This window comes from Micromys minutus, assembly GCF_963924665.1.
Source record: "Micromys minutus genome assembly, chromosome: 1".
Taxonomy (NCBI): domain Eukaryota; kingdom Metazoa; phylum Chordata; class Mammalia; order Rodentia; family Muridae; genus Micromys; species Micromys minutus.
The window spans coordinates 16,239,690-16,263,754 of NC_137969.1; the positions used below are offsets into that span (position 1 = coordinate 16,239,690).

Sequence of the window (24,065 nt, forward strand, 5' to 3'; positions counted from 1 at the left end):
CTTTGATGTCCTGCTTTGGAGTTTGGGAGACCCAAAGATGGCTCTTCTCGTATTTGTTCCTATTCAAGTGGCTTTAGGCACAAGACGTTGATGCTCAAGTGGCCTACTTTAGTGTAGTGTTCTGCCATCTAAGTTATCTAGTAAGGGCAAGAAAAATACAGTGGTTACAAAAACTGTTTTGAAGAGTGTTTTATGTAGACATTTACGGATATGGTCCATGACTGTCTCCATTCCCTACCCCACCCCCACCACTGCCAAGGTTTATATTTTAAAGATTTGGTTAGCAGTTCGTGGTGCTACTGGGAGGAGGTGGAGCACCTAGTAGAAAGAAGTGTGCTCTTGAGGAAAATGCTCTGATGCCTGTCTCTGATTCGTCACAAATGAAGAGGCATCCCATCATGTGCGTTCAGCATAATTGCTATGCTGGCCCTAAACTCATGGGCTGAATGACCATGGGAACCTCTGGAGCTTTGAACTAAACTTAATCTTTCCACTTTTTAACTTGACAGCTTCAGAAATGTTTGTCATGGTGATCAAAAGGTTACTAACATAATATGCCTTCTTCATTTTTTCAATGCCATTTCTTCCATAAGAAATGTCTCTAGATCCTCCCACAGTAGGTTATATGTCTCCTTCTACTCCCAAAGCAACCTGTCTCAAGTTGCTAATCACCTGTATCCTGCTCTTTGTGTGTGTGTGTGTGTGTGTGTGTGTGTGTGTGTGTGTGTATGTGTGTAGGCATGGCTTTCACCTCTGTGTATCCATGCCAAGATCTGGAATCTAGTCCATATCTAGGGCCTATGCAAACAAGGTGCTCATAAATATTTGAATGGATGTATGATCAAAGTCCAGCTGAGGTAGCAGCATTTAATTAAAGACCAGGATAGCTGCCCTGGTGATTTCCTGATAATAAATTGCATGAGAAGGAGATAGATAATTAAAGGGGGTATATGGATCAGGAAGAGTGTGTGCTTGGCATAGGGTGGGGAGATCAGCCTGCTCCTAATAAAAAAGAAGTCACAAAGAGAAAGCCCCTGGTTTAAAGAGAATCTTAAAAGGTGAGAAGCAAAGTTTATTGTGGAAGAGGGAGCCAGCAGAGAGTCAGGGAGGATCTCCACAGAAGCTGCAGGGAAAGCTGTGTTTTAAGAGATGCATCAGTTAAACACAGTAAAGCAGAGGCACCAAAATATGTCAGGGTCAGTTTAAGGAAAAATCAAAGCACTTCCCCTTGGAGTCATTTGACCACGAGTGAGTCCAGGTTTGTACTTCTGGCTTCTCTCCCTGCATCTTCTATCTATAGCGTATGTTTACTGACTGTTATTAGGAGTCTGAATCTGTGTCCCCTGACCCCTTAGCTCTGTCTTGTAAACTTGCCCCTAACACAGCTCTTTGCTCTCTCTTTTAATGATCAGCACAGAAATCATCACATTGGGGAAGGGCTGGGGATACTTCACAGAAATCTTTAACAGTTTTACAAGGAACTGAACGTTGCTGATTCCACCTGACCCAGAAGTCTTCAAAAAAGTTAGGATAATAAAACAAACTCTTTCAACCTACACCCATGTTGCCTTCGATATTTATTTTTCTTATAAGATCAGTTTTGACCTCTTTAATGTTTTCAGCAAATGATTATCAGAGCACACAGTGTACATTGCTATCTGGGTCAGGAACGTGGGAGATTACATAACTTACATTAAAGGTATGCATTAGCTCACCTTGTACAGGTGGTCATATGACAAATCCAACACAAGTAAGGTTAATTCTTTCATTGTTCTCTGAAAGGCAGGCTAAACAAAGAGGCTGGTTATACAATAGGACATAAGTCTGAAGTCTTAAATACTTCCAAGGTATACTGACTTGGTTGTGAGGTCCAGCAAAAGTTTCAGTCTCAGAATGTGAGAAAGCTTCTCATAGTAATTTATCACCACAGAGAGACAATGTGTATTGGTGTCCAGGATAAAGAAAGACCAATCAATAATGGGGAGATCATAAGTGGACAGGTATTGTCACTCATATACTCTGTGGTGAGCCTGTAATTGAAACCCTAATATTGATCCTTCTTATTACCTTCTAGTAATAGAAGCCTTAAACAATCTTATCCAATAAGACTATACTTTTTGGATTCATGCAATAAGGGTGGTTCTATGGATCTAGGTCAAAAGAAGAAATGCAAACCTTTTGCCACCTCCATGGTGTATTCCCACCGCACCTTTCCTCTCATCCAGTCATTTAAATATATTTATCTAGAGATATAGTTGGACAGATTAGGAATATCAATCTCCATTAGACATCCAAGTGGGGATGAGAGAGATGGAGATAAAACTTAGTGATAGAGCAGTTGGCCGGCATCCACAAGGCTCTTGTTTTAATCCTCGGCATTAAAAAACAGAAGCCAGAAGTCTCATTCCAGCTCCGAAGCAGAACCCCAGTGGCAGCCTTCCCTGGCCTCCTGCCTCCCATCTCCTGTGGATCCCACAGATGTTCTCTTTCTCAACCTACTACATACACTTCTTGATTTGCCGCAGACCCCAAACCCAGTAGGCACCTCCTCCTGCTATCCCATGAGCCGCTTTTTACAGGGCAGCAAGTAGGCTGAAGGTAGACCCACATCTGCCCTCATATTCCTGAGATCCAGTGCCCCACAGTACTGATCCCCATTCCCTCTGTGACCCCATCCCCAACAGATCACAAAGACCTTCTTCCTTAACTTTCCTTCACCAAACCATCTCAGGATCTTTACCACTAGCACCAAAAGGTATTTTCTGGGAACACACCAGCTGAGCAGGCCAGGAAATCTGACAATGCACAGATATCACACTCTCTAAAAATAGAGATAGGAAACAGACACCAAGACACAAAACACCCACCCGACAAAAACAGAAGTCAGCACCTAGATCTGTCATCCTCCTAAATGCAGATGCCTAGATGCCAGCATAAAAACACAATAAAAATGTTCTGGGCAATATATCTTCCCTACAGCCTAGCCATTCTACCACAGCAAGCTCAAAATATTACAGCATATCTGAAGCACAAATAAATGACCTTAAAACTAACAATATAAAGATGGTAGAGTTCTTAAGGTCATCTTTAAAGAGGAAAGGACTGAATCCCTTAAAGAAATTCCAGAAAACACAACAAAAAAATTGGGAAAAAATTAATAGAATTGTTATGGAGAGCTTTTGGGGCCACTTGGCAGTAATTTGACACTGGGTCAGGACAGGGAAGAAAGCTCAGGCAGGAGTCTGATTTTAGTCTAGAACAAAGAAGTAGGCTTCAGGCAAGAGTATGACTTTAGGCTAGGACAGGGAAGTAAACTCAGATATCTTGGTCGTCCTGATAAGCCCTTAGAAACAGTGGTGGTAGGACTTAGTTTATTGCTTGTTTGTTCCTTAACCTAGAACTGACTTTATTACTTGCATGTAATTAAAATGGTATAAAAGCAGATTGGGAAAAAATAAACCTGCCTCAGCCTCAGAACTGGCTGGGGTCATGCTACAATGTTGTCTAATTGTCTTTTTTTTTTTTAATCCTCAACCCTATACTGGAGAACCTGTTGACTGTCTGAGCTGGCTTGGTCAAATTGTTCAAGACATGAAAATGGAAATAAAATCAATAAGAACAACACAAACTGAGGGAATTCTAGGAGTGAAGAATTTAGAAATTCAAACAGGAACTACCAAGGCACGCGTCTCCAACAGAATAAGAGTGAGAAGCTCAAGTGTTGGAGATAGGATAGAAGAAATGGGTGCATCAGTCAAAGAAAATGCTAAATCTAAAATATTTCTGACACAAATTATCTAGGAAATCTGGGACACTATGAAAAGACTAAACCTAAGAATAACAAGCCCAGAAGAAGGAGAAAAATCCCAGCTCAAAGGCCCCCTTCATGGTAAATGTCTACAAGAGAATAGGGATAGAAGGGACATACCTCAATCTAATAAAGTCAGTTTACAATGAACACATAGCTAACATAAACCTAAATGGAGAGAAACTCAAAGCAATTCCACTAAACTCAGGAACAAGACAGGGTGGTTCACTCTATCCACATCTATTCAATATAACACTTGAAGCTTTAACTAGATCAATAACAAAACTGAAGGAGATCAGGGGGATACAAATTGCAAAGGAGGAAGGCAAAGTATTGTTATTTGTAGATAATGTGATAGTATGCATAAGCCACTCCCCAAAATTCTACCAGGGAACTTCTACAGCTGATCAATACATCTTCACCAAAGTGGCTGGATACAAGATCAACTAGAAAAAGAATCAGTAGCCCTCCTATATACAAATAACAAATGAGCCGAGAAAGAAATCAGGAAGACAACGCTTTTCACAGTAGCTTCTAATAATAGAAAAATATTCTGGGGTAACCTTAACCAAGCAAGGGAAGAACTTGTATTCCTAAAACTTCTTTGTAGAAAAAAATATCAGATGAAAGTATCTCCCATGCTCAGGGACTGACAGGATTAGAGGAGTAAAAATGGCCATTATTTCAAAAGCAATCTACAGATCCAATGCAATTACCATAAATATTCCAACACAGTTCTTCACAGACCCAGAAAGGACAATCTTCAGCTTCACACGGAAAAAGAAAAGAACCAGGATAGCTAAAGCAATCCTGAATAACAAAAGAGCTGCTAGAGGCCTCACAATTTCTGATTTCAAGTTGAACTACAGTTATAGCAATAAAACCCACATGTTATTGGCAGAAAACAACAGTCACGTTGATCAATGGAATCAAATGAAGACCCTGACATAAATCCATACACATGCAAGCACTTGATTTTTAACAAAGGAGTCAGTAATACTGGGGAAAAAAAGAAAGCATCTTCAACAATTACCTCTGGTCAAACTAGGTGTCTTCATATAGAATAATCAAATAGATCCATACTCTCTGCCCTGTACAACTCAAATCCCAGCGGATCAAAGCTCTCAGTGTAAGACAGATACACTGAACCTGATAAAAGAGAAAATGGGGGAATAGATGTGAATACATTGGCATAGGAAATGACTTTCTGAACAGAACACCGATAGCATGGGTGTTAAGATCAATGATTTATAAATGGTACCTCATGAAACAGGAAGCTTCAGTGACACAAAGGATACTGTCAATTGGACAAAGTAGCAGCCTGCAGAATGGGAAAATATTTTTACCATCTCCACATCTAATAGAGGACTAATGTCCAAAATATATAAAGACCACAAGAAATTAAATATAAAAAAAACAAATAATCTAATTTTAAAATGGGTTACAAAATCTAAACAGAGAATTCTCAGTAGAGGAAAATCTCAAATGGCCGAGGAACACTTGAAGAAATGTTTAGCATCTGGGTGGTTTGAATAGGTTTGGCCTCCACAGAGCCAAGTGTTTTGATGCTTGGCCATAAGGAGTGGCACTATTAGGTGTGGCCTTATTTGAGTAGGTGTGGCCTTGTTTGGAGGAAATGTGTTGCTGTGTAGGTAGGCTTTGAGATCTCCTATGTTCAAGCTTCATCTACTGTGGAATCAGAGCCTCCTTCGAGCTGCCCGTGGAAGGCAGTCCCTTTCTGCTGCTTTGGTATCAAAGTGAAGAACTTTCAGCTCCTCCAGCACCAATTCTGCCTGCTTGCTTCCTGCCATGAAGATAATGAACCGAACGTCTGAACTGTAAGCCTGGCCCAACCCTTTATAAAGGTTGGCTTGGCCTTGTTGTTTCATCACAGCAATAAAACTCTAAGACATCCCTAGCCATCAGAGAAATGCAAATTAAAGTGACTTCTAGATCCCATTTCACATCTGTCAGAATGGCTATGATTAAAAACACAAGTAACAGCTTGAGACAGAGAGGATGTAGAGCAAGAGAAACGAATGCTCTTCCATTGCTGGTGGGAGTGCAAACTTTGGCAGCCACTATGAAATCCAATATGGTGGTTTAACAGAAAGTTGAAAATCAACCTGTATCAAGATTCAGCTATATCACTGTTGGGCATGTGCCCAAAGAATGCTCCATCCTATTGCAAGGGCGTTTGCTCAACCATGTTCATTGTAACTTCATTCATAATATCCAGAAGCCGGAAACCACCTAGATAACCCTCAATAGAAGACTGGATAAAGACAATGTGATAATTTAAGTACTCCTTGCCTGTTTTTTATTGTTTTGTTTTGTTTTTTTTTTTTTTTTTTTTTTTTCATGAGGTCATAGAATTTACAAACTAATGGATGGAACTGAAAAAAACAAATTATCCTGAATCAGGTATCCTAGAGTCAGAAAGACAAAAAAAAAAGTATTTATTTACTTATAAGTAGATATTAGCAGTTAAGGAAATGACAACAAAGTTACAATCCATAGATTCAGAGAGGGTAGGTAAAAAAGAGGGAGAAATAGAGTAGCTTTTATGGGTGGAGTAGGGAAGGGTGGGCATGGAAAGAGGGGGTGCATCAGACTGAAGAAGATTCAGTGAAGGGAGAGAGTTTGAGGAGAGTCAGCTGGAACTGAGGTACATTTGGGGAGTGGTGTAAAACCCTCGTGCAGTGGAAACTTGAAGGTGATCCTAATGAAGATTCATGGTAATGGAGGACACAGAGTTTCAACTGGCCATCTCTTGTAGCCAGGTGAGGATTGTACTCAGTTGAATTGTTGGCTAAAGGGGTCCCATGAAAATCCCCAAACAACCCATGCTGTTGCTAAGACAAGGTGTTGCTCTCTGTAAACTGATGGGGTAGACCCATTGCTGAAGACAACACCCACACAATTCACGGAACACAATTCACCTAAATCAAGCTGGTGATTGCATGGAACCTTCACCCCCTTCTTAGTCTCTTTGGAATGGGAAGGTAATCTGCAGGCTACTGAAAGAGAAACATGGGCACCCACCAAGCCACAGAGCCTTTGACCTACGTTATGTCCAGCCTACAAAATATGCTATAGAGCAATGACGGCATAGAATTTATGGGAGTAGCCAACCAATATCTGGTTTGACCATAAGGCCCACGTGCATGAGAAGGAATCCATAGCTTACACTGCTTGGGTAACCAAGAACCAGAGACTAGATAACCCAGAGACCTAGGGTAACACCAAAGCCTACTGTTCTTTTTTAAAGCAATAAAATGATTCCTAATGATATTCTGCTATAGTCATAGACCCGTGCCTTATCTAGTCATCATCAGAGAGGCTTCTACTGGCAGCAGATAAGAACAGATGAAAAAATCTGCAGCCAGACATTATGTGGAGAGAGAATCTAAGTAAATTGGGTGTCTCCATCCTTTTCCTCAGAGTTTGGGGAATGATGCAGAAGAGGAGGAGACTGTAAGAGCCAAGGGGCTGGAGAACATCAGAACAAAGCTTCCTGAATCCACTAAGCAAGGCACATATGAGTTCACAGAGATTGAAGCAGTAAGCCCAGGACATGCATGAGGTCCTCTGTGCCTATATTATAGTCTTTGATTTTTTAATTATATATTATATATAATACAATGTAGCTGGTCTTTGCTACTTTGTAGGTTCTTCCCCCCCCCACCCTTTATCCCCAGATAGAAGAAGTAGAGGGAGAAAGAGTGTCCCTGGATCTATTATTGTTCCTTTTGTTTCCTCTTTGACCTGGGCTACTAGCAGACCAAACACCAACCTCCCTAAGTGATAACAATTACCACCACCAACCCTCACCTCAGGGCCCTAGCATTTATATACCCTCTGAAATTTCCCAGAATTCCAAACATCATACGCTTGTAGCAACTATCTGCTGCTGGCAAAACCCTGCCTCTGCTAGTGCATGAAGCAAATCATTCATTTTTCAGCTGCTGTAGACAGTCTGAAGCAGCTCCACATTCCTAGATCTGGGATTAAAATAAAAGCACATTTTTATAAATATTTCAAAGTTTTTTAATGAAACCAAAATTCCAAAATTATCACTATATATATGTTATATATTATACAATATAATAGACAATCATATGATATATGATTCATACAATATATGTTATGCATTATAAAATTATACTATATGTGTGTATATTATAGCTAATAGTTCAGTGATTTTTATAAGATTCCTGACTATGAGAATGAATGGGTCTCTGAGTCTTGTACTTGCTCTTCGGAGTCTCCTCCTTTTGAGTCATGTCCAAGTTTGAAATGATCATTTTTGTTTCATCTTATTATATATTATTTTGTCATGTTTGGCTGTTACTCTTAGAAGTTTGTTCTTTTCTAATGAGAGACAGAAAGTGTGTGGATCTGGAGGGAAGGGAGAGGGAACTGGGAAAAAGCAGAGGGAGGGGAAACTATAATCAGAATATATTAGATGAAAAAAGAATCTATTTCCAATAAGGGGGAGATTGAAGAAGGAGAAGAGGAGAAAAAAGAAGAGGAGGAAGAAAGAAAAAAAGAAAAGAAAAACAGCACAACAAAACTCAAAAATTAGAGAGTAAAACAAAACAGACAAAAAACAAGTGGAAATATGGAAGTCCCCCTAAATGGACACACTCAGGGGAACCCTTGCCTTCAGGTTAGTGTCAAGGACCCTACCTGGGGTAACCTGTGAACTGAACCCCAAGTCAGCCCCAGGAAAAATATAAATGATGATAAAACATAATGATAAAAATATAAATGATAAAACCAAATGATGGATGTGCTGAATTTGCGATCAGAGGCATATGGCCTAGGTGCCTAAGTACCCAACAACTTCATCGTCTCTACCTGTGCAGCAATGCCGCGTCTCCCTGTGCTGTGGTGTAATGATTAGTTTCCACATTGCTCTGGTGCTGTGTGAGTTGGACATCCACTGACCAGTAGCATCATCTACCTGTGCATGACTGGGTGCACAGTAAGTCCATTGTATTCCCAGGAAATGCACCTGTAGCTCAGGCAGTGAAACCTGTTCCATGGTCACTGGGCTATCCAAAAGCATGACAGGGGTTCTTGAAGGCAGTTATGGTTGTTTCAGCTACTGTGTGGAGTGCATGTCTGGATAACTCTTAGCAAGTTGTTCTACTCCAGTGGTGTTATTTTGAAACCAGGCATTTGCATTAAGATGCCAAGAGTCATTCAGAGTTAGGTTTTAACATCTCAGTGTTTGTTTTATAAACATTTTAAAGTCACAAGGATCGGGCTCCAGGTAGCCAACCCTCTGCCTGCTAAATTGTTGCTTTTACTTTTGGCCTTTTAAATCTCTACACTGAACACATACAGTCATAAATTCACAGCCTTAATTTCTTTCAATTTCAAAGTGGAGCTGATAAAGAAATTTGGGTTTATTTACAATTTAGCCAAGCCAGAGGAAGAGAAAGACTCCCAGTTTCTCTCTACCTTCTTTGTGGCAGTATATCAGCCTTGTAGAAAAGATGGGCAATCTGAATATGTTGTGGTAGCCATGGGACAGATGGTCAGCACTGTGTAAAAGCCCTTCTGACTGAACATTCCTCCTGTGATATTCGGCTCCAGGACTCCTGAGCAAATTTGAACTCCTTGGGGTCCACTTTTATAGGAGCCCTGTTTTATTCTGAAATACTGAACACAGGAGGTTGGTTTGTAGACAGGAAAGGGCAACAACAGAAAAACAGATGGTTGAAACCGAAGGATTTTCTCGTGAGGATGCTCAGGTTAAGACCTAGGTAGCCACTGCCTTTACTGTAGTCATTTTGTTTTATGCCTTTAGCCAGCCAAGTTACATTGTTACAGAGGATCTTTCTCAGGCCCAACTGAACCATGAAGGTCATATCCTGTTAAGTTCTATGCTTTGGTGTTTTTTTGTTTTTTTTTTTTTTTTTTTTTTTTTTTGAAATTTCCCAGACCCTCAACATCCTTTAGAGCCAGTAGTAATAAATAGCTTTGTACAGTTAGCTACTATATTCTTGGACTTGAACCAACCACCACAACTCCCTGGAGGTACTTCCTGCACAAGTGTATGAGCTTTTGAGGTTGCTTTAAGCTTTAGTGGGTTTTGCCTCTATAAGCTCTTCCTGGGAAACAGTCAGGGTCATAGCCCCAGGGTGTCTGTTCAAGAAACCATCCCTGGTTAACTTAGTGGTTTGTGGGGTGATTCCTGGATGCCAACACTCAAGCTGGCCCGCGTGCAGACTGCTTTGATTTCTAAAAGGTAAAGTTGGCTACCTGGTCTTTGGTTCTAATTTTAGTGTAAGTGATCCTCGACTGTGGGGCCTGGTGCAGGAGCTTAGTCTAAACCATCAGTTGCTGAGAAAGGTGGCAACAAATGAAAGCAAAGGAAAAGAGGAAGGAAGAGAGAGAGTGAGAAGGGGAAGGAAGGAGGAAAGGAAGGAAGAAAAGAGGAAAGGAAGGAAGAAAGGAAGGAAGGAGGTAGAGAAATATTTAGTATGTAGCATTTGAGCACCCAGGAGTCAGAAACCCACATTCCAGTCCTTTCCATAATCCTGAGACCTGGGATCTTGGTGAAGTGGATGGAGCTCCTGGTGACATCTTGGACTGTGACACTGAACACACACAGAGTGCGGGGGTGGGGGGGTGGGGAGGGGGGATCAGAGCAGGAGTGTGGCTACATGGATGTGACAAATTAGTCATAGCGGTGACCTCTATGCTTGTAGTCACTTGGTATCAAAGTGTAATTCCTACATTTCAGCTACTGTTGATTTGAACGTGTTACATGCTGCCAGATAAATTATCCAGGCTCAGAGGTATGACGTGTCCAATCTATGGCTGAACTACAATCCTTGGAACAGGGATTCAGATCCTGGCCTCTTAGTTCTAGAGTTTGTACCTCTAACTTCCAAATTCTAGAACTTGCAAGACATCAGAAAAGCTGAGAGGGGAAAAAAAATCCAGAGACTTCTATCGACAGCAGAGAGTACAATGAACTTTGATCCTGTCAGGAAGAAAGTGCGGCCCTTTCCCTTATCGGGTTTATTTAAACTGCTGACCAGTCTGAAGGTCTGAATAGGCCTGCCTGAGACTTGAGAGTGACTTGACTCTCAGCTGCCTCACGGTCATCCTGTGATCGTGAGGGTTAAGTGTAGCATCTGTTTCAATTCTGTGCAATCAACAAAAGGCAGATGTCACTGAAATCAACCAAGGGCTTCCCCTGTTCAAATCCCTTGGTTTGTGGGAAAACAATATAAACCAATGAAATTATCTAATCTGTGTTTAATCAAATAATCTAATAAATGCATTTTTTGTTCTGAGTTTTAATCTTGCCAGACAATATTAGTTCCTTTCCTTCTAGAAAAGAAAACACTGGGAAAAACTTTCAGTAAGTTTATAGTCTTGTGTTGGGCTGCATTCTTAGCTGCTTTTACCTGCTGGTGGTCACATGAAGCCTGTAAGCCGAAGACTGGACAGGCCGGTAAGCCAGCTGATACTGGAACTTGTAAGTTGTGTGTAGCTATTAGGGAAACAAATTTGCTTCCCAGAAGAATGGGGAGCACATGGTACAAAGGACTCCAGAGGAAACAGCAGGTGCTTCAGGGCACAAGTACCTGATGTAATGGTTACAGTTACTCTGTACATTTTCTCTACTTATTTAAACACAAGGATTCAATGCTTAATTCTATATAATTCTACCATCAGCAGAGCAAATGGAAGTGCAAAATAAATAAATAAATAAATAAATAAATAAATAAACAAATAAATAAAGACTCGTGGGTTATATCAAACATTTTTTATGTTCTATGTGGAAAAATAACACATTAAAAAAAAGTTGAGTTAATCTTTGTTTTAGCACAGTGGGTCTTGTTTAAATTACATGCAAAACAGAAGGGAAATTTTTGAGTGTTTTTAGAAACCAGACTCCTAAACATGACCTGAGACTGATCCACACTGTAGTTGTTGTTAAAACTAGCTCATTTGGATAGCTTTTGAAAATTCATCTAAAGCGTTTAAAATGTATTTGTCATGTTGAAATTAACGCAATTGCATCATGTATCACGGATGCTGACTGGGTTCCCTGTGGCCTGTGGACCAAAGTTTGCTGTCCTAAGATACTGTGTGATAGCCTTTGTGATTCACACTTTAATAAAACAATCTTGTGGGTTGTTTTCCGGTGAGAAGGAATCTCATGTACAAGGTTCACTAACACTTTATCTTCTGAGTAAGACCCACAAGGTTATAATATATTAAGAATCTAATGTAAGCAAATGAAATCAAGCCATACGTTTTAATATCAATTTCCTTCCTTTCTATTTCTTTGACCCTTTGGTTCATGACTATATTATCGCTGCTATCAAATGTTTAATTTTCAAGAGCTTTACTTTTGTGTTTGTGTGAGATTTGCTGTAACCTATCAAGAAACATTAGTTACACTTTCTCTAAAACTTTGTTCTGCTCTCTGAATTGTCTGTTTCTTCTTTGTTTTTGTTTCCAATTTGGTTGTCAGATTTCCACCCTAATGTGGAGTGATCTTTGGTTGTCTGGTAATATTTAAAAGTGAGATATCAAAGGTTAAACCAAACTATTTTATATTCAGGGGAGAAGCTTGGGGATAATTGTTACCATGGAATGACTGATGGAACTTCATTAAAACTCACCAAAGTGACAAAATCTGCAGCCTTTTCCTTCAGTCAGTCCTTTGCCCTAAATGTGCTTTCTGATTTGTCTGTGCTTTGGTAGCCTAAATGTTAGTTTTTGGAGCAAGTCAGGAAGAAAGTGCTTAGTTTGAATAATCCAGTTTCTAGATTTTACCTAATTTCCCTACGTTCATCTGGGTACTTCTTCCTCCTTGAGCTGTCTCCAAGGCCCCGAGATCTAGGCAGTCTCTCATTAAAGTAGAAGACCTCATCTTCTAAGGTAGTTGATGGAAATACTTTTGCCTGTGGGAGGGCAAACAGACGAGTGTAAAACTATTGCTGGGGCACGAAGGTGACTTAGTGGCTAAGAGCTTGTTTGCTTTGTAAGCCCAAGGACCTGAGTTCAAATCTTCAGCATGGGGCATGGCTTAACGTGCCTGTAACCCCGACATTAGGGAGAGGAGACAGGCGAATATCAGGAGCTAACTGGTTCAGCGAGAAACCTTGTCTCAAGGGACTAAGGTGAAGAATGGTAAAGGAAGATGTCTGGCATGGTGCTCCGGTCTCTCACGGTGTGTACCGATGCTTGTCCTCCTCACGCATGCGCACGTGCCTCACCAGTCACCTGTTTCTATGATTTCTTGCTTCTGAGTTGATTTTCTACATTCCTAATTTGGTGTTGTGATTGCAAGAACCTATGGCTAGGTAGGTCATAGGCCCTTGTTTCAGTGAGTTTTTGCTCCACCGCTTTGGCTCCTAGCAGATCCAATGGCCACTTCTGGGAAGTCTCACATGATTGGTTGGCTTTATTTCCTGCCACTCCTGTGTCCCATCCTTCTACCCCAAGTCGCGGCGATTCTGCTCCATTCCTCTCTGCATCCTACCTGCGCGACTCTAACTATACCATCATATGTCCAGCCATCAGCCTTTGGAATCTTTATTGATCGATCAAAAACCAAGTGGGACAAGGACCTTCAGCATCTGAACATGCAGATTCCCAACTGAATCAGACTTTTAGAAACACTCTCCAACAGTCCCTAGGGGCCAACCTACCAAAATAACTCTGGAAAATGGCACAGTATTAAGCTGCCTCCCAATGGCACTGTACACGCAGATTATGGAATCTTCCAGTTCTTACGGAAGAAGCTTCTTCTGCAGTCAATGGCGGTTAATGCAGAGACCAACAACTGGACAAAGTACAGCGAGCAAGAGACTGAGGAGCACTCAGCTTTAAATGAGACATTTATATTCTTCTTCCTCCTCCACTCAAGGCCCCGGGGTCATTGCAGAAGAGGGCAATGATGTTCTTTAAGAGTCAGAGATGCTGGTTGATTTGCTATAAGACAGCAATGGATATAACAAAGCACGCATGCTCCCACAGCAGTTGTAACAGCATGCACAAGGGCTGTGCTAACCCTAGCCAGACAGAATGGAGAGGACATGTTGACATCACATCATGGAGAGGACATGTTGACACAAAGTCCCGCCCCTAGCTGACGAACTACTGGTAGCTGCTATGAGGAGAGTTGGTTTTCTTTAAAGTATGACTGTGTGGGAGTAGATGCCCACATACCAAAGAGTACACGGGCAGTACAAACTGCCCAAGCTGGGTGAAAAATCAAGAGTACACACATTTGCGAGGATGTTGGATCTGAGAGAAGTTGGCAAAGCAGTGACCAATATTCAAAATATGAAATTTTCAAAGAGTCAACTAAAAAAGTAAGCCAGGAAAAAAAGAATTGAGAAATATTTCTCAAGGAAACCATATCACAGACTGAGTGATTTATCACACGACTGTCTTTACTGGATGCCTGTTTTCTATCAGGACTTTCCCAAGTCCTGAAGACGTAGTGGTTAACAGGACAGAAGAAGGTGTCCTGAGTTATGCGAGCTATAGGAGCTAGGTACTCACTTAGGAACTTGGGAGCCAACTGTGCTAGTTAGGTTTCCATTACTGTAGCAAAATACCCGAGGCAATCAGCATAATAGGAGGAAAGACTTACGTTCACTCATAGCTTCATAGTTCCGTGATCAATTGACATCGTTTTGGATGTCAGTACAGAGACTGTGTGTTGGACTAAAGGTGTTCACTTCGTGGAACTTTGAAGTAAAACCGGTGAGCACAGACCTTGTCTCCCACTTCCTCAAACTAGGTTCTACCTCCTGAAAGTCCCACTACTTCCCAATGGTGCCACTGGCTGGTGAGCAAACCTTTATACAGCTTTGGGAGAACATTTTAGGTCCAAAATAGTACTTACCATATGGCAGGTAATGAGCTAGACACTAGAGATCCAAGCTAAATAACTGTCAGTCTCTGCCCTCACTCAGGACTTCATGGGACATCAAGGGACAGAGGAAGATTTGATGAGCAATGACGATGTGCAGTGAGTAAGGGCTGGAGAGGAAAGGCAAGGGGCTCTTACCCATGTAAATCAGGAAACTCTCTTGTGTTTAGTAGTCAAGCAGTCTACAAACTGGGCTGCATTCCAAGCCCTGTATGTCCCGCCTTTAGTCAGACAAAAAATTTTGGGGAAAGATGGGAAGACAGCCCCATATTTCCCAAGTTGATTTGAAGAACCTTGGGCCACCCAAGAGGGAGCATACAATAGGCATCTAGATGAGTAAGCAACAGCTCAGGTGAGCTGCCAAGGGTGAAGTTTGAGCACGTTGCTCAAGAGCCTGGGAAGGGGTCCAGACAAGTAGGCAGTAGACCCTGGCAAAAGGGCAGAGGGTAAAGGAAAAGCCACCCAGCAAGAATAACGACCTAAGACTCCTATGGGTTTACAATGCGGAGGTCATCCTTTATCTTGGCAAGAGAAAGTGCAATGCTTGTCATCTCCACAAGCCCTGTCCTGTAAAACTGTAGGGCAGACCAACACCACTTCTCTGTTGAAACCTCCAGGCCTCCCTAGCCCCTTGCTTAGCAAGCTCCCAGGAAGCTCGTGTATCCCTGGAGTTGGTATGAAGCTCTCCAGCTCCAAGCAACCACCCATGAATCTCATCTTTGTATCTCTGCTTGGTCAGTCACACTGACTCCTTACACTTGCTGAGAAAGCCAGAGTTTCCTGCCTCAGGGTCCTGGGCACCTGCTGTTTGCTTAGTCAGGAATGATGCTCTTGGATTCTACTTAACTCACATCTCTGCTTTCTACAGATTTTCCTCAAATGCTACTTGTGAGTAGCCTCGGCAGACACTTTATTTAAATCGTAGATGCCCCGAAAGCACAATAGAGGGGCTCAATCACATAGGCAACAATGACTTTCTCTTCATCTTCAAAGACAGGTTAAAGGTTGACACAGAGTTTAGTGTTTGTGGCAATAAATGTTTCAATCTTCAAAGGCAGGCTAAAGGTTGACAGAGTCTAATGTTTAGCGTACTTTAACTTGGTAGATGTAGCTCACAGTGTCTGTGCCTGTGAAGGTGTGAATTTAGCACTGTTGACTGTGGCTCACCCTTTCCACAGAGACTGAGAATTGTGTCTTCGCTGTACTCTCCCCCACCCAAATGATGCTCACCCCGTCGCAATATTTCTACCAGCAGCTACAGCACCAGTGCAAATGTGTAGACTCATAACTTCTGCCAGTTTAAAGTCAGACAGCTGTCTTACAGACACATACAGCGTCTCAAGGGAACAGAGTTTGCTGGTGTTTTGCTAACATTGGGGGTTTTTGCATCAGCTCAGATGCCTCCCTGGCTTGAGAACAAGCTCTCTTGTCAGTGTGAGACACTGTTATCCGCTGTGGGTGGCAGAGACTGGAGACGAAGCCTCCACACTTGGGAGGCATTTTCTTTGGCTGCAGTTCAATAGGCAGTTTGCACTGCATTATTCTCTGGCCTGGCACATTGCTTGTGCAATGGGAATGCTTACAAAGCCAGCCTGTCTCAGGGCTGCTAATTAATCCCTCTTCACTCCTTGGGAGGTGACACAGGAATGTGTATGGTGTGATCTTTAGGAAGAATCACGTTTCTCAGAGTGAGCCTCGTCCAAAAGCACAATTTCCCCCAGCTTCTCAGTTTTACCCTAGCCCCACCCCTCAGAAACTCTAACACACAGCCTGAAAATCTGCTACGTTAAAATACGTTGTAAGGCCAGTTTAATACTTGTTAACTCTGTCCCGAATTCTGTACACTCTGGTCGGTTCCAGACAATATGAGGAGAACACAGCCTCAGACAGAAGCTGCCACGTCCATCTATGCATGGATTTGATCAAAGGAAAAGGGTATTTGCACACATATGTGCAAGTGTGTGTGTGTGTGTGTGTGTGTGTGTGATGTGTATCCTGTAGTATCCTGTAGTGCACATGTGTGGCAGACTCAACTATGCTACAGCGCAGGGCCATGTCATCTGACTTCTGGGAAGAGACTGGCTCAGAAAATACATGAATTCCACTTTTACTAGTTCTCAAGTAAGAAGAATGCAACCTCGAATTTCCTTCCTGAGCCCTTGAGAGCTGTGTGTTCGGCTAATGTCCTTACTAGAGGAGGCTACTGATCACTTAGAGATTTGGGTAATTCTGCACTTATATTGGAGCACGCAGGCTGAGGGTCGGTCCACCTGGGCTTAGGAATAAGTACACCATAGGCACCCTTGCTATTGGCTCACACAGCACGACCTGCATAGGGAGACTTAGAATGCTTAACCGCAAGGAGGTACAGTCGTCTACAGGTCCTGTGAAGATGTACTTTCTGATTCTGTAGGACTGCGGTAGCCCTGAGAATGGCTTTGTACCAAGTTCACCACTGCCGATTCTGCCGCTTGCCGCTGCTGCTGTCCCTATTGTTGCCACTGCCAGCTCGAAGACTCGCTGAGGTCCCATTTGCCAATTCTTCATCTTAAAGCATAAGCCATTGGTGTTCTGTTCAGAAAAAATTCCCCTGTACCCAAGTATTCGAGGCTCTTCCCCACTTTCTCTTCTATTAGTTTCAGAATACCTGGTTTTATGTGGAGGTCCTTGATCCACTTGGACTTGAGCTTTGTACATGGAGATAAGAATGGATCGATTTGCATTTTTCTACATGCTGACCTCCAGTTGAACCAATGCCATTTGTTGAAAATGCTGTCTTTTCCCACTGGATGGCTTTGGCTCCTTTGTCAAAGATCAAGTGACCATAAGTGTGAAGGTTTATTTCTGGGTCTTCAATTCTATTCCATTGATCTACCTGCATATCTCCATACCAGTACCATACAGGCTTTTTTTTTTTTTTAAATCACAATTGCTCTGTAATACAGCTCGAAGTTAGGGATAGTGATTCCCCCAGAAATTCTTTTATTGTTGAGAATAGTTTTCCCTATCCTGTTTTGTTTTTTTTGTTGTTGTTATTCCAAATGAATTTTAAAATTTCTTTTTTCAACTCTATGAAGAATTGAGTTGGAATTTTGATGGGGATTGCATTGAATCTGTAGATTGCTTTCGGCAAGATGGCCATCTTTACTACATTAATCCTGCCAATCCATGAGCATGGGAGATCTTTCCTTCTGAGATCTTCAATTTTTTTCTTCAAAGACTTGAAGTTCTTGTCATATGGATCTTTCACTTGCTTGGTTAGAGTCACACCAAGGTATTTTATGTTATTTGTGACTATTGTGAAGAGTGTCATTTCCCTAATTTCATTCTCAGCCTGTTTATCCTTTGAGTAGGGGAAGGCTATTGATTTGTTTAAGTTAATTTTATATCCAGCCACTTTGATGAAATTGTTTATCAGGTTTAGGAGTTCTTTAGTAGAATTTTTGGGGTCTTTTAAGTATACTATCATATCATCTCCAAATAGTGATATTTTGATTTCTTTCTTTCCAACTTGTATCCCTTTGACCTCTTTTTGTTGTCTAATTGCTCTGGCTAGGATTTCAAGTACTATATTGAATAGATAGGGAGAGAGTGGCATAGTCCCTGATTTTAGTGGGATTGCTTCAGTTTCTCTCCATTTAGTTTGATGTTGGCTACTGGCTTGCTGTATATTGCTTTTACTATGATTAGGTATGGGCCTAATCTTTCTAAGACTTTACCATGAAGGGGTGTTGAATTTTGTCAATGCTTTCTCAGCATCTGATGAGATGATCACGTGGGCTTTGTTGTTGTTGTTGTTAGTTTGTTGACAAATTGGACTTCATAAAATTGCAAAGCTTCTGTAAGGCAAAGGACACTGTTATTAGGACAAAATGGCAACCAACAAATTGGGAAAAGATTTTTACCAATCCTACATCTGATAGAGGGCTAATATCCAATATACACAAAGAACTCAAGAAGTTAGACTCCAGAGAATCAAATAACTCTATTTAAAAATGGGGACAGAGTTAAACTGAGGAATATCGAATGGATGAGTGCCAGGAGCTGGCAGAATTAATAAACTTTCTTAGCCTGAGTAATGCCATTTTACACAGATCTCAGCCTAGGTTTCTATTTCCCACAGTAAAGGCCTTTTCCCAGAAATTAGGAGATATCACTTTGGTCAGGTAGCTAGCCAAGTAGAACGGTCACCTAGACAACGGATCCTACTTGGCAGAACATTCCCTCCTGCACCTGGGTTATCCTCCTCCTCAAGTAATTCTTCACAAGGGGTATTGTGAGAAATCCTTTAACCAGAAAGTTCCCTTAGTTCCATACCTTACTTTCCCATGCCTTATTTCCTTCTACCACCTGTATAAAACTAGCATGTGAAAAAATTAAAATTTGTCAGTTTGATCAGACCACTTGACTTGCTGACCTTCTTCGAGCCTTTTGTTCTCCCAATCTCTCCTAAGCGATCCCAGGTTCCTGTTGACTGTCCTGCGGGTCGGGGCAGATGAGAAGCACCTAAGAAAATGTTCGCCTTTTCTCAGACTGCCGGGAAGATGGCAGACATTCAGACGGAGAGTGTTTACCAAAAACAGCCCACAATCATTCAAAACAAGAAGCATGTCTTGCTAGGAGAAACCGGCAAGGAAAAACTTCCTCGGTACTACAAAAACATCGCTCTAGCTTCAAGATGCCCAAGGAGGCCATCGAGAGTACCTACATAGACAAGAAATGTCCTTTCACGGTAATGTCTCCATCAGAGAGTGCATCCTGTCTGGTGTTGTGATGAAGATGAAGATGCAGAGGACCATTGTCATCCGCAGGAACTATCTCCATTACATCCAGAAATACAACCGTGTTGAGAAGCACCACAAGAACATGTCTGTGCACCTGTCCCCCTGTTTCAGAGATGTCCAGATCAGAGACATTGTCACTGTTGGAGAGTGCAGGCCCCTGAGCAAGACTGTTCCATTCAATGTGCTCAAGGTCAACAAGGCTGCTGGTACCAAGAAGCAGTTTCAGAACTTCTAAGGGGACCCAGACCAATACCTTAGAACAAATAAAGTTACTTTCCAACTTATACAAAAAAAAAAAAAAAAAAAAAAAAAAAAAAAAAAAAAAAAAGGAAAGAAAGAAAGAAAAATATTCAACATCCTTAGTCATCAGGGAAATACATTTAAAAACAACTCTGAGATTCAACCCCACACCAGTCAGAATGGCTAAGATCAAAACTTGAGGTCACAATAGGTGCTGGAGAGGATGTGGGGAAAGATGAACACACTCTTCCAATGTTGGTGTGATTGCAAGCTGGTATACCACTCTGGAAATCAGTCTGAAGGTTCCTCTAAAAATTGAACATAGTACTAGCTGAGGACCCAGCTATACCACTCCTGGGAATATACCCAAAAGATGTTCCAACATATAACAAGGACACATGCTCCACCATGTTCATAGTCTTTTTTATAATAGCCAGAAGGTAAAAATAACCCAGATGTTCTTCAACAGAGGAGTGGATATAGAAATTATGGTACATTTACACAGTGGAGTACTATGTAGCTATAAAAAACAATGACTTCATGAAATTCTTAGTCAAATGGATGGAACTAGAAAAATATCATCCCGCGTGAGGTAACCCATTCACAAAGGAACACACAAGGCATGCATTCACTGATAAGTGGATATTAGCTCAAAAGCTCAGACTACTCAAGATACAATTCACAGACCATATGAAGCTCAAGAAGAATGATCAAAATGTGGATACTTCAGCTCTTCTTAAAAAGGGGATCAAAATATACACAGGAGGAAATATGGAGACAAAGTGTGGAGCAGAACCTGAAGCAAAGACCATCCTGAGACTGCCCCATGTGAAGATTCATCCCATATGCAATCATCAAACTCAGACAATACTGTGATGCCAACAAGTGCATACTGACAGGTGCCTGATATAGCTGTCTCCTGAGAGGCCATCTTGAGCCTGACAAATACAGAGGTGGATGCCTGCAGCCACAACCACTGGATTGAGAATGGGGTCCCCAATAGAGGGAGGACTGAAGGAGCTGAAGGGGTTTGCATTCAAACGGGAAGAACAATATTAACCAACCAGACCACTCAGAGCTCCCAGGGACTAAACCACCAACCAAAGAGTACACATGGAGGGACCCATGGCTCCAGCCCTAAATACAGCAGAGGATGGCCATATAGGGCATCAGTGGGAAGAGAGGCTCTTGGTCCTCTGAAGGCTTGATGCCCAAGTGTAGAGGAATGCCAGGGCGGGGAGGTGGGAGGGAGTAGTTGGGTGGGTGTTTGAGCACCTTCATTGAGGCAGGGGGATGGGGATGGAATAGGGAATTCTGGAGGGGAAACAGGGAAAGGGGATAACATTTAAAATGTAAATAAATAAAATATCCAGTTAACAGCAAAGAACCTTACGGAGTAGTGGCCTTGCTTCTTCTTTCTCCTTCCTGTTTGCATTTCTTCCTGCTTTCCTGCTTTGCCCCTTCCTCCCCTCCCTCTCTGTGTGTTCCCCTTTTCTGCAGTGTGTTTTGAATGTACCCATATAGTCACATGTTCAGACACCAGAGCCTTCCTCTCTCACCCCCCCCCCCCGCCTTATTTTCTACGGCAGGATCTCTCAATGAACCGTAATTAATTTTCAAAAGGATTTTGCTGGGATTGGCTGTAGTGGAGTGGTGATTCAGCATTTGTCTAACATGAGCAGGGCCTAGTGTTTAGGTCCTACAAACAAAACAGATAATCTTGAACTTTGACCAGGGCACTTTGAACTTGGCTACTGGATTAAGTCTTTGTGTAAGCCTCCATATTGATTTCCTTACTCCCCTCTCCCAACCCCCATGATGTAACATATTGACTCATCACAGTAGTTTGGGCAACCGAGACATTTATAAAATAAATGAAAAAACACAAGCAACATTTTAATCTTTATTTTTCTTTTTCGTAATTGTGCATTTTATCAGTATTATTTAGAATGACAGGGACATTCTAGGCCAACTATTTGGCCCTGTTACTTGTCATTATGCTTGATGGATTGTCACTTTAGCTCCCTCTCCTGCTGCAGAGAACAGACTTTTGTTATCCACTGATGGCGAGTAAGATGTCAGATTTCTACAATCCTTTCTCTGATCCCACTGTCCTGTCCTGCAAGACCCTGAGAAACGACCCCTACTGTACACAGAAACAGTGCACAAAATGTAAAAAGGGCTTTTTTTCTCATTCAGTTGAGACTGGGAAGTGGAAGTTAGCATGGTAGAATTATGATTCTATTAATCTATTAATCAATCAGTCATCCTGCCATCTAGACATTAAGGAAAATGAACTGATAGGCGAAACTCTGCTTCCCCCTAGTGGTGACGATGGCGCTAGTACTTAAGTTCCACATGTGTTTAGGACCCTAATAGCGTATGACTTAATTATTTTGAATTAGTGACTGTGGATTGCTTTTATTATGATAGTGGCAACACAGATATTTGTGACAGTGTGTCATAGTGCTGAAACCGTTTTTGCAGTTAATTATCAACCGAATCAATAACATCTATGGCAACCAGACCTCATGACCTATCTAATTTCTTTCTGGCTCACCAAACAAATTATTTCTGATTTGCTGCAAAGAAATCTTAAAGAAATGCACGTGCTTGTGTTACTTACTGCCCCAGGTAGGTTGAATTGTCAGCCTGAAGTGGGGTCACTAGAGAAGACGACCTGAACTGAGCAATCTTCTTCCCTACCCGTTTCCTTCCCCATTCACACAGGTGTCAGACATCACCTGGGCGACGTTTGTTATCCCCTGTATGACTGACCGAGTTCGAAGACCTGTTTCACACGTTTGGCCAATTGTAACCTCACTACAATGAATGTCCATCTCTTTCTAACTTTAAAGATAAAGTCAGCCATTTCTCCGGAAACTCCCTCTTGCCCTGGCACATGGTGAATGCTGAGTATTTCATTTTTAAACCTGCCACTGGTGGAGCAAAGCTGTGTCAGGAAGGGGTTGGTCCAGTGCCTAACCTCCAAACAATGTCATATTCTTTGTATCCTCAGGACCCAGCAGCATTCGGGGGATAGTGTAACGCTCCCAAGATGTGGAGAGTAAAATGGTTGGATTTAGGAGAGAACAGAGCAGGTGCAACGCAACACACACCTGACAGCGTTGCTAAAGGAGGGGGAGAATAGGGCACAGGGTTACACTCCCCAGCAAGAAGTAAAGACGATCCCATCTGTTTGAGATCTGCAGGGGTTGGCAGGGCGCTAATGAGCCAGGGCGTTACTTCTGCAGGGGAAAGCTTGTTTACTTTGCACTCTGTCACATGATGCCTTTGTGGGGAACAATGCCTATGACACCCACCTCTTTTGGGGAAGAAGCCAAGATGAGGGTGCTGACTGCCTTAGGCTTGTCAGGCCTTGCGAAGGGTCTCAGTTTCCAAGGGATAAAACCCCCATTCATCCATGAGCAGTAACAATGGGATCATAAAGGGGGTATGGTCATGCCTTTGGCTCATGGTCACCCTTTGGCTCAGATTCTGTAAACGATTCCTCTTTAACAATGGCCGGAACAAGAGATCACAGGAACTGATGGCATTGTCTTCTCTGAGACGCCTGGAAATTTCCACTACAAGGGGGATGATGTCATGGGACTTGATACCAAATTTAGCCATTAAAGAAATTTAAGGATGAAAACTACACACAAGTAAGAAAGAAGTAGATTTGATGCTTTACTTTTCACGTGAAGAATAGAGAGAGACTAAAAATAAGTACATGGTAGATGTATAGATGTGAAACACTCTGATAGTTTATCTACAAGAGCCAAAAGGTTGAGGCATACAGTATCACAACAATGGATAAGCCTTCAAAACTTTTGACTGAATGGAAAAGTATAACCATAAAAGGTCACACACTTAATAATTGTAGGATTTCCAGCAAATTGGAGTAAAATCTGCAGATCAGAGACCAGAACTGTGGCAACATTAATTTCTTCAGTTTGATGATCATTGTACTATATTTATTTAGCTTTTAAGGGATACAGATAGAAGTATTTACAGATAAGGGACATTTGCACTTAATGCTCAAATAGTTCAATCACAAAATTGTGATTATGTGTGTGTGTGTGTGTGTGTGTGTGTGTGTGTGTGTGTGCCTGTGTTATGCCTAACCACATGACACAAGAAACATTCTTCTTTAAAAATCACTGTCAAGCAGTGAATAGCCCGATGAAAAGCAGAAGTCCCCCTAACACAGCTGGTAGACAGCAAGCACATAAGTTCCCAGGAGGAGAGCATCCCCAGCATACACAGACTTCCCTGAGGACGGTGCATTTCTCTTTCTAGCAGTGCC

General features: G+C 41.9%; 1 pseudogene across 1 annotated transcript; it reads left to right on the forward strand.

Moving 5' to 3' along the window:
* Positions 1–19,276: 19,276 nt before the first annotated feature.
* On the forward strand, positions 19,277–19,751 carry LOC308427610 (small ribosomal subunit protein uS17-like; annotated as a pseudogene). Its single transcript has one exon. The product of its transcript is annotated as a small ribosomal subunit protein uS17-like (transcript).
* The last annotated feature ends 4,314 nt before the right edge of the window (positions 19,752–24,065 follow it).